Source organism: Molossus molossus, unplaced genomic scaffold, assembly GCF_014108415.1.
Source record: "Molossus molossus isolate mMolMol1 unplaced genomic scaffold, mMolMol1.p scaffold_m16_p_4, whole genome shotgun sequence".
NCBI classification, from domain to species: domain Eukaryota; kingdom Metazoa; phylum Chordata; class Mammalia; order Chiroptera; family Molossidae; genus Molossus; species Molossus molossus.
Genome location: NW_023425377.1, coordinates 91036270 through 91054400, shown reverse-complemented (window position 1 = coordinate 91054400; position 18131 = coordinate 91036270). Strand labels below are relative to the sequence as shown.

Sequence of the window (18131 nt, the reverse complement as noted above, 5' to 3'; positions counted from 1 at the left end):
CTGTCCTAGCCCCATGTCCAGAAACGAGCTTCAGGCTGGGCAAAGCACCCGAATATCTGCTGAGTGAATTTATATTACTTCTGTGCCCTTTCAGTTAGACATAGTACTAACTTACTGGACAGCTACAAAGATCTCTTTAGAAGTCAGTCTTCAGAAACGCACCCTTTCCGAACGTGAGCTCCGAGAGGCTGTGCCCTCCAACGCGGCCCTGGGAGCGGAGGCCGAGGGAGCGTGGAGCAGGCCGTGGAAAAGCGGTCTGGGTCTGCCGGAGGACTCGGCTGCCGTCTGAGATGAGTAAGTTTGTGGGGACTGATTTCTGTGCCTATGTAGGGTTCAGAATGAGCTGTCCCAAGACGTGTCATTCTGTGAGGCAGATTATTTTGAGCTGGAGATAACCAAGACCCAGAAGGCTCAGGAAGGACCTCTGGCCTTCCCCCTACAGCCTAAAAGAATTTAAGAGCACTGGCTCCAGGAAGGGGACCATCATTCTAGATCACAGCAGTTTAATCTGATCTAGGTTAGAGGACAGGGAGGAACCTGGCGAAGCCCACTTCATGCAAGTCCAGCCTGTGTCTTTGATTGAAGAGAGCCCAACAAATGTTTGTTTACTGAACATGAACTCTTTTCATCCTGTGAATTGTTTAATTCCCTTTAAAACCCCAGCCCCCTCCTTTCCCCCTCTCAGTCCAGAATGACATCTGTACCTCATTTTGCCTCACTGCCTTTGGAGTTTTCGTGCTTATGTGACTTCCCTGTGTGCACTTTTAAAGCTTGGTTTTCTCCTGTTCACCTGCCTTATGTCATTTTAATTCTTCGACCAGACAGAAGAACTAACAGGGAAGGGAAAGGGAAAGTTTTCTCGTCCCCATCAGCCGAAATATACATTCTTCCCACTGTTGAAATGAAAAGCAACTGCCTGCTTAATTTAGATTTTCAAAATGCCAAAACCAACCTTCACTCCTTGTCTCTGTAGCTCTCTGATTAGGGGCTTTCAGAGCCACAGTACGGAACTGGGTCACCCGGGGTTTCTCCTTTCATCAGAACAAAATTTCATCTATTTGAAAAAATGTGCCCTATCACTGGAGAGGGGAGTTAAAACAGCGTTTGTTATTTTCGTGTTCTTCCTCCAGCCCATTCTCACACGGTGGAACTGCATGGAGAACATTTCTCCGAATCGCTCACGCCAAGTGGTTTTAAAAGACTCTCACTAAGAAATGGATCTTAAGTGGAACAGACCAGAAGAGGCTCCATCATTTAAATTCTACTCGATTTAATTCTTAGTGAGAGTACGACGATGTCCCTCATGTTCACTTAGCATGTTTGGTTTACAAAACACCCCCACAGAAGTGATCCCATCTGCGCCTTACTGCTACCCTATGACACATGCAGGCTTGTATGGTTCTGTCCACATTGACAGCGAGAGGAGCAGGGGCCAAGCCACCAACCCTCGTAGAAACACATCTTCTGCCCTGGCCGGTTTGGCTCAGTGGTTAGAGCGTCGGCCTCTGGTCCAGAGAGACCCGGGTTTGGTTCCCACTAAGGGCACGTACCTCGGATGCAGTTTGTCCCCAGCCCTGGTTGGTCGTGCAGGTGGCAGCCACTCAATGTGTCCCTTTCACGTCGATGTTTCTCTCTCTCTCTCTCTCTCTCTCGTTCCCACTCTATCTGAACAAAAAATGGAAAAATGTCCTCGGGTGAGGATAAAAAAAAAGAAAGAAACACATCTTCTGAGTCATCCAGGGCTCTAATAATTGGGACACAGTTATCAGTGAGTGAACACCATGGCTTGGGCAACCATCTAAATGCCATAAAGGTCCAAACTATCATAATCTATTTTTTGTTAATTTTTTTCCCTTCATTGATTTTAGAGAGAGGAAGGGAGAGGACGAGAGATAGAAACATCAATGAGAGAGAACATCGACTGACCGCCTCCCGCATGCCCCCTCCTGGGGACTGGGCCCACAACCTGGGCATGTGCTCTGACCGAGAATTGAACAGGTGATCTTTTGGTGCATGGGTCGATGCTCAACCACTGAGCCACACCGGCCGGGTTGTCATAATTATTTTTTAAAAATGATTTTAAAATATTGTGATTATTTTTTTAATTGTTTAAACATTTTGTATATAAGAGCAATACTTGAGCGCATATCCCAAGATCAATCTTTCCCCAAAGTTAAGTGGTTTTCAATGTGACAGTGGAAAATAAACTAAATACCAGAAGCAAGTGGAAAATGTGGACTCCATGATCTCCACAGAGAATGTTTGAAGGAAGGTTTGCTTTTCTATCACTTTTGACGGGAGAAGGCCCTGCCAGGCCGAGCATGCTTTCCAGGTGTTGTCAATGATTTCTCAGCTGGGCCGTCAGATTCATCTAAGCAAGAAAAACAACTAGGAGCCTGTCGTAACAATCAACTGAACTCAAAGTGTTTATGAAGCCACCATTATCAATTTAGTACCAGTTCCTGAACTTTTAAAACCAGTTCTTCACCCTAGAGGTGCTCAGTATTTTGATGGTATCTGCACACAAAGTCATACATAATTAGCACCAAACTGGGTAAATACCACAGAAATTCCGTGGAGGGCCAGCTGGAAAGGTCACAGAGTGTTCCCTGGGGTTGGCCAAGTCCTGAAAGATGAATCAAGGAGACAGGGCAGTTTCCCAGCAGGAGTAATGGCTTACTTTAGACAAGCAGGGGTGGAAATAAACATGGCATGCCAATTAAAAAACAAAAATCTCACAGTATGTTCGAGCAAGTCCCATCTCTATAACTCGATTGGATATTAGGCACCCCTCCAGAAATTCTATTCATAAGATGCCTCTCTCTAGGGCCTCTTAGGAGAAATAATAAAGAGGACTTCGGGACAGATGATCCATTACTTAGTAAAAACTGCACCCCAGTAAAGAAGGGGAGATGGCCCTAACCTGGAGGCAGGGATGAGAAACCCTCTGAAGGCAGGAGAGGATCAAAAGTCCACTGTCATCCTGGATTCAGATGTCCTGGGGAGAAAAGCTCGGCCTCAGTAAAGCAAAGGATTGGTAATACTCCAGTGTTTTCTTGAAATGAAGTTCAAGTTCCTCAAAAGTGTTTTAGAAAGGAGAAAAACATTCGGAAGTCGAACAAGAGCTAGACTCGGTCAGAGACCAAGTAATCCAGTGTTGTCTGAACCTTAAAAGGAAAAACCTTCCCTCCCACTTGGGACTGGCAGCTAGAATGGCAAAAAGGTGAGCTGGGAGGGGACAAGAGTGGATGTGCTGGCAGCCCAGCAACAGGGCAAAGCCACCAGTGCCTGGATTCAGCAGGGACCCCATTTACAAAATGAAATTAACAATAGGAGCTGAGAAGCAAGAAACATCAATAGTTACAAGTCTCCAGCGAATCTTGAAGCCAAACACTAATGTTTTTGTTTTTTTTAAATCCTCACCCAAGGATATTTTTTCATTTATCCTCACATTGAGTGGGAGGGATGAGGGGGGGTAGAAACATCAATGTGAGAGAAACACATCGACTGGGTGCCTCCTGCGCAACCCCGACCAAGGCCAGGGACCAAACTGCAACCGAGGTATGTTCCCTTGACTAGAATCGAACCCAAGACTCTTTGGTCCAAGAGCTGATGCTCTAACTGCTAGGCCAAGCTGGCCAGGCCTAAGCAATTTTCATTCAAATACCTTCCTCTGCTGAGGACCAAGGATAGTGCGTTTCATACACCTTTAAGAAAGCACAGACCCTATGCAGCTACCTACCTCTTTACATGGGAGCCTGGCCTCTGGGAAAAGAGTTAACTGCTGGTCAACTTGGGTTGGTCTCCACTGTTAAAATATTACAGAGCTCTCGCTGGTTTCAGGAGGGTACAGATACAGCTTTAGTAGCAGGTAAGAATGATCTGAATTAGCCCACACTGCACGCTCTGGCCTTGTTTGAACTGGATGGGCCCCTTCAGTGGGAAACCCAGGAGCACTTGACTCCAACCCATTTATTTCCTTAAGATGCAAAACCTTCCCTATACTCTTCCTGGCACCATGAGCCAACTCAAATCCTCAATGGAAGGAAAGAGTTGGGACTATATTTAAAAATCTGTTCAGCCAGCTTCCTCTTTCCCACTGATTACAAAGACTCAACTTCAGCCCAGACTCTGAAAGTTACTTTGTAATCCAGAAATAGGGAAGCCCACCCCACACTAATTTTCTTTCAGACTCATTGGCAGACCCCAAATGCTTCTTTCTGTCCAGAAGCTAGAGAACCATTAGGGAATTAATTCCTTCTTTATCCCGTCCTCTCTTATGAAGTCCGTGCCCTGTGATGATGAAGTTTCGGCTTCTTCCCTCACACACAGCTCTGTGTATATTCTTCCCTTACTTTGGGTCCCTCTGCTTCAGCCAGTGCAGTGGCAGTTAGTCTCTCTGGTAATGCCAAGTCTTGCACTTGGTAGGAGAGCCCTTAAAAACTGCTTTAAGCCTAAAATCCCTTGACAGGGTGTGGCTTTCACACTTCTGCAGTACTTGACCCAATTACATCCTTTCTGTTCCTGCCCACATGGCTACCACTCCCGGATCTGCCTGCTCGTGGTCTGTGACTTGCATCCCTTAATATACTCCTTCCTTGTTGACAGGCAGCTAGTCTTGCCTGCTCCCTAGTCTGTATGCCATGTCATTGCAGAGGTCAGCTGACTCTAAAAGATATGACTTAAAACATAGTCCATGTCTTCATTTTGTCAGTAGCATAAAACTATTAAGTCCTTGGCATACACGATCCTTCATGACTGGACTCTTGAACCTCATCTCTGGAACATCCTGTCCCTGCCCCCATCATGTTCCCTTTCTTGAACTCCTTGAAGCCCCCCAGAACCTCTGTGCCTTTCACCATGCTGCTTTCCATAACCTTGCACATCTGATGAACCCCTAGCTTTCAAGTCATGGTTCAAAAGCCCTCCAGGACACCCCAGGGAGCCCCCAACATGCCTTTTCTCACTGACCTTTACCCATAACTTCACATTTTCACAGCAACTGTCCTTTGCACATCTATCCCTCCACTAGTGTATAAGCTCTCAGGTTACCAATATTTGTTGAATGAATCGATGAATTAATTAATGAATAGATGAGAGAGGCTTATCTGAAGATAGAGATTTGGAGACATTGGTGTATGGGTGACCAACAGTCATGAGGAAACATTTAATTGCCTGGAAAGGACAAAGTGGCCATTAAAGGAGAAGATGAAGGTTAGAGCCTCAGGAAACTGGAAAGACAAACAGAGAAAGAGCACCAAAAAAATAAAAATAAATTAAAAAAATAAAAATAAACACATCTAAGGCATGTGTCCCAGAGACAAAGGCAGAAGAGATTCAAAAAAGAGGAACAGTTTACACTGAGCTCTTCCTTTGCAGTAGAAAACAATAATCATTGCATCATTATATAGGGAAGTTTGGGTAAAAATCTTATAAAGTTATGCAAACGGAAGCTACACAATACAGATATATGGTTTTGCTTTCATTAATATAAATCTTAATCAAGTCTTACAGTGTCAGGTTTTGCCAGCCTGGGGCTTCTTTTACCAATGCTGTCTGAAAAATCTGTTTCTCTCTTGCTCGCTTCTTCCTAACAATTCAAAGCCACTCTTGTAACACGAAGGTAGAAGATGTTTTCCGTTTGGGTTTCCCAGATACACAGATATATCAATTCAACCGGACTGTATGTTTTTACAGGACAGATATTAAGCCCTTGGACATAAAAGAGATCAAATAAATGCATCTGGAAAGAATGACTAAATTCCTTATATTGAGATACAGAGGTTAGGTCATCTAGTATTTAGCTGTCACCCATCCGCCGGTGAATATGGAGCCCATGGCCAACATTGCTAATTGATCACGGCAGCTCCTCAGCTGAGCCCACAGCACAACGATCAGCTACTAGCAACTAGTCCGAGTTGGTCCAGATGACATAACATCATTCTCAAGTTAACCATGTTAAATTTGAGCCTTCGCAGCTCTCTGCTCATGCCTACATGGTATGCAGCCAGCAAAGCAGCTGCCTACTAAGAGGACAATAGGCAGAAACAAAGCAGGCAAATGTGCCTTGGCCTCTCTGCTGTACTGTCTATGTCCTTCTACTGGGAACTGTGAATAAAAGTTTCCTTTAGTTATTAATTTCACACATGCCTACAAATGTCATTTCAGATCACTTCAGAGGACTGAATCATATAACATGCTGGTTCCGGATCTCTATCATCACTGACCACCTCTGGTTGGACACCCTTTGTCCAAGTGCCCTGTAAAACTTGAGATTTAGCTATACGTTGCAGTTTTAAAAAATTTTTTAAGGAAGCTGAATGTCGCAGCAGTCTGGTTATTGCACATTCCTGTTTAAAAGTCCTTTGCTAGTTTCTCATTGTTTATCTGTAATAGGATAAAATCCAAGCTCCTTTGCATGACACTGAGTTTCTCACAATGAAAGGACCACTTCATTCCCCTTCTCCTGCCGATCATTCCATTACACCAAATCCTTTTTGTATGTGGTGCACATTTGCTTTCTGTGGCTCCTTTCTATGGCCCTGAAGTCACAGCCTTGGTGACTGAACACACAACTTTATTATCTTTCATTTCTGTGGGTTAGAAGTTCAACGTGGGTCATAATGGGTAATGAAAGAGTTGGCAGGGCTGTGTTGCTTCTGGAAGCTCTGGGGACCGTCCATTGCCTTGCCTGTGCCAGCTTCTAGAGCAGTGGTTCTCAACCTTCCTGATGCCGCGGCCCTTTAATACAGTTCGTCATGTTGTGGTGACCCCCAACCATAAAATTATTTTTGTTGCTACATTGTAACTGTAATTTTGCTACTTTTATGTCTTAGGCGACCCCAAACACAGGTTGAGAACCGCTATTCTGGAGGCTACCCTCAGTCCTGGGTTCGTGAACCCCTCCCACCTGCAAAGCCAGCAATAGCTGGTCAGGTCTCTCTTACGTGGCATCACTTTGATGCTGACTTCTACATCCCTCTTTCCCTTATCAGGACTCTTGTGATTATAATGAGCCCACTGGAAAACCTGAAAACTCTCTCCATCTCAAGATCCTCAACTGAATCACATCTGCAAAGTCCCGAAGTGAATATCTTTTAGGGGAGGGGTGGCTGGCATTCTAACTACCATAATGGTGTTCCTTATGCCTGGAAAGCCTACTTCTCTGCTTGGAAGACTCCTACCCAATTCCTGAGGCATTCCTTAAAGTCCTATGGAAATGTCACTGTTTTCCTGAGCCCCCCCCCCCCCCCCAGGGATCACCCTAAATCTCCTCGGTTCTCTGTACAGCCACTTCTGTAGCACTTACTTTGCATTACAATTTCTCTGTCTCCAAGCATGCCTCTCTGACGGAATTCTGAGTCACTGTCTTATTCATTTATGTACCCTCAGGGGCCTAACTATAAAAGATTGTGGGGAAGAAAACTGAGTGTGATATTTTGATGAGTAAAAACCTCAGGTGGAGGCAGAGGTAAAACCAACAAATTCACAGGACTTCTGTTTTAAGAAAAATTTAGAAACGATTTCTGACAGCTCTTTCCTGGTTATCATCACAGAATTAACCAAACCCCTTCATCCTTTAACCGTTCCAGGGAGGCATTAGAACACACTTAAAACCAACCATTTGCATCTAAGGCCATTTTTTTTATATTTATTTATTTATTTATTTATTTATTTATTTATTTATTTATTTATTTTTTAATCCTCACCCGAGGACACTTTTTCATTCTTTGTTCAGATAGAGTGGGAGGGAGAGAGAGGAACAGAGAGAGAGAGAGAAACATCGACGTGAAAGGGACACATCGAGTGGCTGCCACCCGCACGACCAACCAGGGTCGGGGACAAACTGCGACCAAGGTACATGCCCTTAGCGGGAACCGAACCCGGGTCTCTCCAGACTGCAGGCCGACGCTCTAACCGCTGAGCCAAACCGGCCAGGGCTCTAAGGCCATTTTAAATGTCAGTGTGAGTTGCCATGGGTCACAAAGTGCTGTCATAGTTTTACATGTCATCTGGACTTTGCTAGAAAAGGACAGACCACACCTCAAGTGCTTGGGTACATGTTGAGTTGGTGCAGATATTATCTACATGACTTATAAATTTAAAAAAAAAAAGCCACTCATCTAACAAATCTGATTGTACTGTGTTGGAGGTTAAAAGCAACTTTGCAACAATATTTATTTGGTATTTCAGTATCTGGAAGTTCTTATATTAAAAACATAGAACAGAAAGTTCAAATCAAGCCAAGTTTATGTAGCCTCAGATATTTAAATTGCAAGCCAAACGAGGAGATGAATAAATTAAAGTCATGAGTGGGGGAAGATCTACAATGGAATCTCGGTTCTCTTCCTTCAGGAAGACTGTTTGAGAAGCAATTTGTTCAAAAACCAAATCATTTTTTTTCCCATTAGAAATAATGTAAATTGAATTAATCCATCCCAGACCCCCAAATAATTCCATTTTAATCTTTTTCAATTGCCTGTGATCCTTGTTTCATGAGTACTTTCACACCCTTAGCAACATCAGCACTCTTAATGGCCTCTTTACGTTTCAAAATTGTGCTAATCATTGCTTTCACCATGCCATACTTGGTAGCCAGATCAGACACATGTACACCTCTATCATGCTTCGCAATTATTTCTGTCTAATGTTCTATCGTTGTTCTCACAACTTTCCTTTTCATTTTGCTGCTGTCACTAACCTTCTTAGGACCCACGGTTACTTACTGTATGTATTTAATCATAACAAGCAGCAACAAAAGCAAAAACAAACAAACAAAAAAAACCCATGAAAACATTCACAGCACAGTTTCCTGAGATGTTAACAACAAGAGGTTTAGCAGTAAACTGACTCATACTCACACATTCTCTGTCGCCTGAGAGACATGTGCCTGATCACACAGCATGAAAGTGTTATTGGATGAGAATCAAAGTTTTGTTTGACAACTGAGAGACTTGTTCTGTGAACAACTTGATTGAGAACAGAATTGTTCAAGATGGGAGATGTTAGAGAAGGTAGGTTTTTTAAAAATATATATTTAATGATATTTTGAGAGATAGAAACATCGATGTGAGAGAGAAGCATTGATTGGCTGCCTCCTTCATGTCCCCTACCGGGGATTGAACCCACAACCTGGACATGTGCCCTGACTGGGAATCGAAGTGGGATCTCTCAGTCCATGGGATGATGCTCTCAATTCACTAAGCCACACCAGCCGGGTGGTTTGACTATATTTTTAAAGGTGATAGTTTGCTATGAATATATAATGTCACTAATAATACTCAACAGTATAGAAATCTAAAGACATGAAAATAAAACAAAAAATTATGTGCTTGGAGTTGAGCTGCGAGAACCCAATAGGTACAAAAGAAACAAAAATTATTACCTGTTTCCTAATTTGAATACAAAATCTACTTTGCTTCATTAGCAATAATAAAACCCCTCTTCAATCTAAATCCTGTTGATTTTGTTAGTTTTAGGTTAGGAGAATGTGGAGTTCTTGAAGCTAAGAGTGGAGTTTAGATATGTCTTTTGTTAAATTTCATTGTCTTTCCTAACTGGAAAAAAGAAAAATGTATATACACTTTGAATAATTATAAATCCAGTGTTTATTAAAATACATTTCATTTTCAATGTGTGTGTGTGCATGTATGAGTGTGTATATATGTGTGTGTGTGTATATAGATATATATGGATATAGATATAGATGTATATGATTTTTGATCCAGAAGGGGCCTATTAATCTGTATTAAATTTCACCTCACATTCACAAACAGGAAGCTAAGGCTTAGTTGCTTCCTCTAGATCAGGAAAAAAACCCAAAGTTGTGATGGTACTAACTGTACTAACTTCTACTGGGGAGTGTAGCTTGAGAACACCAGACCTGCTGTACAGGATAAGCTGTACATATATGCATTGATTCATGGCAGATTTTTAACCTGATGCATATTTATAGAAAAGGGAAGCATAATTTCTCAATATTTGTACTGGGTTTTTCAAATGTCTAAGTTTTCTATAACTATGTTTAGAAATGAGTTTAGGAGCAATGAGCACCAAACTATTTGGCTTAAATGGAGGACTATAGGCCTAACTTGTAGAAACAGAAATCATGTTGTTGCTATTGTTGTTGTCTGGACATCTGAGGCCTTTCCTGTTATAAAATCTTGATTGTGTTTAGGCATATCATAGAGCCCATTTAGGGAAACCACCCAGGGTAGCTGGAATTACAGCTGGAGCCACAGCAGGCGAAAACAAACATTAAAAACTATTCACAACCCAATGAAAAGTCAATGCACCTCGAAAGTCTATTAAGGTTTATCAAGAATGCAAACAAGAAGTTTTGTAATGAGCTTAAAAAAAAAAACAAAAAAAAAAACTAAACCCACTAAGTGGTACTTAAGAAATAGGCGTGAGAATACAGCTTTAGTTAGAGGTAGAACTAGTTCGGAATGGTAATGGTACTAAATATGTTAGGAAGAACCAACAGTAGAAACCGCAGTTGGATCTACAAAGTGCCTTTTTAAAAATAAAAGTAAAACTCCAGTAGAACTACATTGTTCTAACTTACCCTTCTAAAAATAAATCTTTCATCTTGCATTTCACCTTGAACAATTTTACTATGTTCAGCATAGTAGCAACGGGGAAAAAAAAGTTTCATCTAGAAACAAAAGTGAGAAAACTACAAAAAAACATTGCGCTTCTGCAACACTAGCCTCCCAACGTCTTAGTGTAAAGCTAACACAAAATAAAGATTGCTACAGTAACCAAACTTTTGTGTAACAAGTATCCTTAAAAACAATGGCAATGCAACCATAAAAGATTATTTTCTACAGTGTGAGCAGATAATAGACCTGAAAACATTCTTTTTTGCTAGCTTGCTTTACAAATCCTGCAACTTGCAAGCTCCAATGTTTGGAAGGGAAGGGAAGTTAATGGTCAAGCGTGAAATAAATCAGCTCTGCAATTACTTTGCCTCTTTTTTTTTTTTTTTAAAGCCGGTGAAGCACGTTTCCCTCTCTACGCCATGAAGCAATTTGATGTCAACTTGCTATGGAGTCAAATGCGACAAACTCTGAAAGCTCCAGTCTCGAGGCGGTGGCTGGAGGCACCCACAGCTTCCCTTACTCCTGCAGTATCAGGACACGGCGCTCTCCCGTTTCCGGACCCAGAACCCACACACAGGGCCTTCTGGGCCAGGACAGTACACCCTACCCCTTGTTTTGGATAAACTGAGGCACGGTGACCGGAGCTACCTGGAGTGGAGGGCCCGCGGCACCTTGGCATCCCCTTCCCCCGGGAGACCCGGGAGGATCCTAGGCAGCCCCTGGCAGACACCGCGTTCCAGCCCTTAGAGGCTTATGGTATAAGCCTGAGAGGCGGCTGTTCCCAATCCATTCGTCCCCAGGTTCCGCCCGCAGGGATCTTGAAGCATCCCTGGACCCCCAGGAGCCCACTGCCTGGACCTCGCCCGCCTCCCAGCGCGCAGCCTGCGTCGCAGGTTCCACCAGCTTAAGTGCCCCATAAAGTTCCGCGGTGACAGCTGCAGCCACGACTCCACTGCCCACTGGGTGCGGGGCTCCCTGCTACCCGTGCGCATCGCCACCCAGCCTCTCCCCACGTCCCCGCTAACCTGACGCCACCGCGCCACTCAGGTGGCCGCCGTGCACCCCTCGCCATGGCCAGCCTGAGAGCTGCTGCCGCGCCTCACTCCCGGACGGACGGCAGGCGGACGAGCCGCCTCCGCCAGCCCCTTGCAGCGATGCCGGCGCCGCGGGCAGGCGGCTGGGAGTGCAGCGCTTCCACCCACTGGAGCCCAAGCCGCCGGTGCTGAGCATGCCCAGTGCAGCTCACCGGGCGGCGCGGAGCCGCGGAACCGGGCGCGGTGTCATCGCCGGGTTTTCGCAGCAGCCACGGGCGCTGGGCGGTTGGGTGGGCCAGTGGGCGCCCTGGATCCTCCCGCAGAGGAGGGAACGGGCTGAGTGTGCTGGGGAGCCTCCTATTCAGTCAGCGTAGCCTCTGAGGCAGGACTTTGATGCCCCGGGGCTCCACTGCAGTACCCGAGGTTACTGCAGGAGCGGAGAGCACTTATTTCTGGTGCCCTCGAGCTTGCAGGGCACAACCAGGGCTTCCCCTGCAACTTTTCTGAGCATCGAGTCGCACTGTTGTTCAAGGACATCCAGGAACAGGTTTCTGAGAGTACCATCCTGGGACACAAGAGAACCAACCACACCCAATCCCTGGGCCAGCCACACAACCCATGTCTCCAAGGCCACCTGTCAAGCCACCTTGCCATCAAAAGCTTCGCAGGCTTTCCCTGTAGCTCTGCAGTCAGTTCTAAAGCCCACACAGAAGAGGCTGGAAGAAAACACAGGACGTTCACTGGTGGCTTCTGAGTGGTGTAGTTCCAGGGGTTTAAAATTTCTGTATTTTTTGGTTACTTGTAGTTTCTAGGTTTTTTCTAATGTGCAATATGGTGCTTTGTAAATAAGATGTTAGTCTAACACGCCTGTACTGGCTGCAATATCCTGCACTGTAAACGACCCCCCCCCCCCCCCTCTTTTTTGGACTTGCCAGGGACCATCAATTTCGGGCCAGGACCAAGCTCCTTTTCCCTGGTTCTTCTAGGCCCGCCCCTTGGCCACGCCTCCACCTACCCAACTCCTCTTGTTCCTCCCTCTCCTCCTACGGTTGCTGCCAAAACCCGGAAAGGTGGAGTTTATACACTGCAGCTTGGGGATGCTGCAGCCAGACTGGGCTTGTTTCGCCACGGAGTCAGAACTGCTGTCACCGAAAAAGGAGCCTAAGAAACCCCCAGTTTCTCTCCTCTCGGTCCCTAACAAACAGGTCAAAATAGCGCCCCCGACCCCCTGCCCTGAGTTCGGACCTGCAGAAGTGGGTCAAGACCTGACTGAGCATGCTCTGGGCAGTGCCAGGCTGCCGCAAGCGGCTGCATCGTGTTGCCCAAGGTTGTTGTAGCTGTGCCCGCTCATCACTACGTGGAAGGTCAGGAGGCCGGTGGAAGTAGGGCCCTAGAGGTGCGCGACGTCCTGGACACATGGACAGGTCACCCCTGCTGAGGCCCGTTTGGGGGCGGTGCGTGGGATTTGGTGTACAGGTGAATCCAAGCATGCTTTCCCCCTAAAACACTGAAATTAGAAATCACATTTTAACGTCATGTTTTATGGCATTTCGAATAACAACACATTTTAGCTCTTAAGAACTTTTCAGTCTGGTTTTCTTTCAGGAAACCTAAGCCTTCTTTCATTTTTTTCCCAAGTATTTAATAAACTGTCTTTACAGTTGCATACGAACACTAAAATTTCGCCTGTTTTATCAAAGATTAAATATTTGTCCTCACTCTCAAATATTATGCAGTATTATATTCCTTTTTAAAAATTCGGGCTATTCTGCATTCACTCTCAGACTCTCCTTCTGCCCTCCTTCCAAATTCTCAGAGAACCTGCAGAATGTTTTCATGCTACCTTTGACACACTTGAGGCAGGTGTGGGGAGCTTGCTGTTTTAATCCTAGAAGAAAAGACTGAACTGGAGAACGCTTACGGGGAAGAGATTTTTACAGGCTTGGGATAAACTCAGGAATCCAAAAAGCCTTACATTGAGCCTGGGCAGAAGTGGGATAGTTGTCTGTTCTATTCTGGGAGAAGGAAGATGGGCAGTGGAACAGCTGCCCAGTGAGGTTTGGGGTGACAGTAGGAAATGCCCTTAGTGAGGGCTGGTTCCATTTCAATGTCTCTCGCTTGTGCAGCCCAGTTCAAATTACGCACGGCTGGAGACACCATCTTTAATGGAAGGCCACTTGGGAAGAATACGTTTACTTAGTACTTCCCCGTAGCCTCCTAATTTGTGCTGGAGTCGTCTTCCCTGAGCTTTTAGACTTCATTGTCACTGGTACCTCTGAGCACTGCTTTTGAATTTGCCCAGGCCTCTGCACATCACACATAGTGTAGCCTGGAAAGGATGTGGACATCTCTTCAATAGTCCATATGACCTCTCCTCCCCCTCTGAAGCTTTCTGGTTCCCAGTGTTCTGTGTCCTCCCTGGCAGTTCCTTCTCATCTTGCTTCCAGGTTGTTTTCCTTTGCACCGCTCCCCATTGTAGGTGTTCTGTCCTGTGGCCCTTTCCGTTCTTATCTCTCTGAGGATCTCATCCACTCTGATGACCGTCAATACCAAGGTTGTGTACACTTGGTGTGTGCACGTATGGCTGTGCTAGTTGTTTATTGTTGGGAACCTTTCTGGTCCATTAGGCACCTGTACTAATTAGTCAGTCTTAGTCCATACTAGTTGTAAATATTTTGAATATTATCTTTGCCCCAAACCATAACTTCTTTTACACATCTACCCAAGTTCAGATCCTTATATGGAATCTACCAAATACCTTAATTGCTATGATCCTCAGAAAACTTGAACCCAGTATGTCCCCAACAGAACTCAAGAGGTATAGTTGCTCTTCTGCCTGTAAGTCCTAGCTTGTTACTGGGACCCCCACCTTCTCAGCTATGCACACCACAAATATGGATGTTATCCTACATTTATCCATCTACCTTTCCCCCATCATTTAGCTAGTCACTAGCACTGTCTACCTTGCCCCTGGCCAGACAGATTTTCTTTTTAAGCAAATTATATTTCAACATGTCTGCTAAAAATCTTTAAATGGATTCACAGTGTCTTCAGGATAGAATCTAAATTTCAAGCACGAACTGGTCCCTGTGTCTGTCTCCAGATTAGCCAGTGTCCCATATCCTAGGCATTCGAATTACTTGTTATGCAAAATCACACCTCTGTGTTCCTTTAGTTCTTCTCTCTGTCCTTTCCTCTTGTCTAGCCCTTGGCAAACATTGTCTTCAAAACTCAGTTCAGGCTGGGTCTCCACTGACCTTCCCAAGGTGACCTCTTCTTGAATACTTCACCTGTATCATATACCTTGTCCCCATTGAAAAACAACAACAACAACAGCTGCTTTATTAATTTCATAATGAAAAGAATATTTTTTCCAAAAACTGGGTGAAATTGCGCTGCTGGACAGAGAATTTTACACTGAGAAAAAACAATATGCTATTAGAAACTGGTCAGAGGAAACACCATATGGTTTACAGAAAAGTAAATCACAAAACTACTAGCTTTTATTTACTTATTTATTTTCTTTATTGATTTTAGAGAGAGAGGGAGGGAGAGGGAGAGAGACAGAAACACCATTGGTGCCTCCTGCATGCCCCTCACCGGGGAGTTGGCCCACAACCTGGGCATGTGCCCCGACAGGGAATAGAGCCAAACCACAGAGCCACACCGGCCACAACCACTACTAGCTTTTCAAGCAGAGGCCACATTATTAACCTCGAGGAAAACCTTAAGATTCAAGGTTCAAGGCAAAGGGCATAATGATGATCAGGTTCAGGAGTTTGGAAGCACATATCATGTCTCATTTGCCCCCTAGTCTTTCTCCTGGTTGCCATTTGCTGCACTGTGATCTTTTCTACATAATCCCCCACTTCATTGTGATCAACACGCTTGTCAGATATGGTCCGTGGAAAATCAGGGACATGTCGCCTAACCCACCCCGCCCGACGTTTCCTCCAGGCTTCTGGGCTTTACCTCTTCCCATATGGCGTGGTTCCTCCCATTCTGCACAGGGCCTGGTCCCCTCTATTTTCCTGTTGAGATGTTTTTCTGCTTGTTGTTCTTTGGATGCTATCGCTTCTGGGCCTATCCTTGCTATCTGCTCCTCCTCCAGATTCTTGCCGCAATACTTGGATCAGAAGACCTGCTTCCCCTCCTACTCTTGGGGCTCCCCTGGCCCACACCCTCAGGGCCACTGGGAACAGGAACCAAGAAGGGTGTACCTTGCCTCCATTGTGACACCTAACCTTGATTCATTTTCCTTTGTCTCCTCCATGACATTGTAGGCAGCATGACAACAAGGGCTCTTCTCAACAGTCGTTGTAGCTTTGTTCTCAGTCCTCAATAAAATTTTACTTGATAAATGAATAATAGACATATGTATCCATGCAATATTTAAAGTTTATTAATTTTTAAAATTCTCCTCGAGAATTGTAAATAGAGTGAAAAGAAAAAATACCGGAAAAGCCACATCACATATAACTTGCTGAATGGTTATGCTCCTTCGAGTAATATATGTGAGATCTCAGATTTGGTCTTAAACCCAGAGGTTTTCTTTAGCTTTAGAAATCAGGAAGCTTTCAGGGAGCCAGTCTGATGCACGTGTTTATCTATCTGTCTGTAGCTGCACAAAGCTCGGCGTTGGATTGCTAATTAATCACAAAGTCCATTGTTCTCTCTCATTGCGTTTCCTTCCTTGGTGTAGTTATAACCTCCTAATTGCATGCTTACGTCTTAGAATAGATTTTATTTCTTTCTTTCTGTTGGAAGTATGGCATTCTGAGAGGGCAGAGTAATCTTTTAGGAATGCTCATCATTTTTATGGTTCTACCAGTTCCCATTGTCTGTTGAGAGCACCCAGAGTTAACCATGGATGGACTGACTGCCTCCTTTAGGTTAACCAGTAATGATGAATTCATTCCAGACCTCCTGAATAGAGTGGTCCAGGGGCAGTGATTTTAACAGCTCCTCCAGTTGATTCCACACGACATACTTGAGAAACACGGTTTTAAGTCACATGGATAAAAGGGGGAGGGAAAAAACAAAACAAAAACCCCAGCGAGTCCAGAACTTCAAGTCGCCCCTAAATTGGTTTTCATGAACAGAAAGATATAGGTGGGTGGGGAAAATAGTGGCCCATTTATTAAAAGTGTTATTCACACCCGTGCTTATTAACATTAGAGCCTGGTGAATATAGACGAATACGTATGTGGTGAGGGAGCTGCTTGTTTTTCCATGTGTGACCTACAGGGGAGTTTTACTGGGTGACTCATGTAGGCCTGGTGTTATTCTCCAGCATCTCTTTCCTAAATTTAGCCTCCTTTGACAGAGGGTGATGGGACAGTGGGGGTTCTGACCTTACCTCCTTCCTGGAAGAGGACAATCACAGGCGTGTGACCCTACCGTATGCCTTTTTCTTGTTCTTTGGAGTCTGAAAGGGCACAATTAGGAAGGAGGACGAGGGAGGAATGAAAGGAAGCAGACGCTTCTCTATCATCTTGTGACTTTGCTGAAGAGCACAAAGCTTGTTAAAAAGTCTGAGTCAGTATTAGGAAAATATTCCCTTCCTTGTTATGGCTTCAGATTGAGCACTGATGTCGGTCCTTTGGAGGTGTGTGTGCATGTGTGTGGTCTAACCAGTTAGCCAGCTGCAGAAATCAGGAGAGCAAAGGCTGTGCCTGCAACTCACATGGGCAGACGACCCAGCGTGAAGGAGCCCGCCCTTCCTGGACCTCCCTCTGGGACCACGCCAAAGCCCCGCTCTCCTGGGCAGTTTCCCAGCCTGGGACATTGAGGAGTATTGCAGCCAAGTCTCTTGTGTGTGGGGACTTCCTGAAAGTGGGTGGATATTTGCACAGGAAGGTTAGCAGAGGGACTCTCCTTGTGAGAGAGGTGTGAAAGGAGGCCTGGAGAGCCTGGCTGAGGAAGTGGAATGGCTCCGAGAGGGGGACTTTTGTATACATTTCACTTCCCACGGGCTTCACTTTGGATTCTGGAAAAGTTGTGTCTTGCATGTAGCTTGAAGTTTTGTTCTTTTAGTTTATAATTTCCTCGGGAAGGATCCAAACATCCACTTTCCCACCATAGGACAGGAGGTCAAAGTTGGGTCATGCAAGGAATCAAACAAACAAAAACAAATCACTGGGCAGCAAGTGGGAAAACAGACACCCGAAGAAGCCAACATGATCTCCAGGAGCGTGGCCGCAAGGACAACCCTTTGCCCTGACATTTGACAGGGAGGCCACAGCACCCCCTTGGGAACATAGCTCAGAACTGAGGGCCCCCCAAGTTAGATGAGCTTCTGCAGCTTCACTGCCCCCTCAGCAGGACTAACCTGAGACACCTGCATGAGGAGAAAAGTCCAAGGTTTACGCGGAGAGTTGAATTGTGATTTTCTGTGGTGGTGATTTTCAAGCCTCTCTCTTTTATAGGTAGTTATGGACTAGAATTAAGGGGATAGGAAATGTTATGTTTTTTCTTTTTATCTTGTGGATAT

The 18131-nt window shown here is 44.9% G+C and overlaps 1 protein-coding gene across 1 annotated transcript in view; it reads right to left on the bottom strand.

Moving 5' to 3' along the window:
- MFAP3L (microfibril associated protein 3 like) overlaps window positions 1–11753 on the bottom strand; it is a 40990-nt gene extending 29237 nt beyond the window's left edge. The window contains exon 1 of the mRNA XM_036282054.1: window positions 11630–11753. The gene's annotated coding sequence lies outside the window, so the exon portion shown is untranslated. The remainder of the gene's footprint in view (window positions 1–11629) is intronic.
- Between the last annotated feature and the right edge of the window lie 6378 nt (window positions 11754–18131).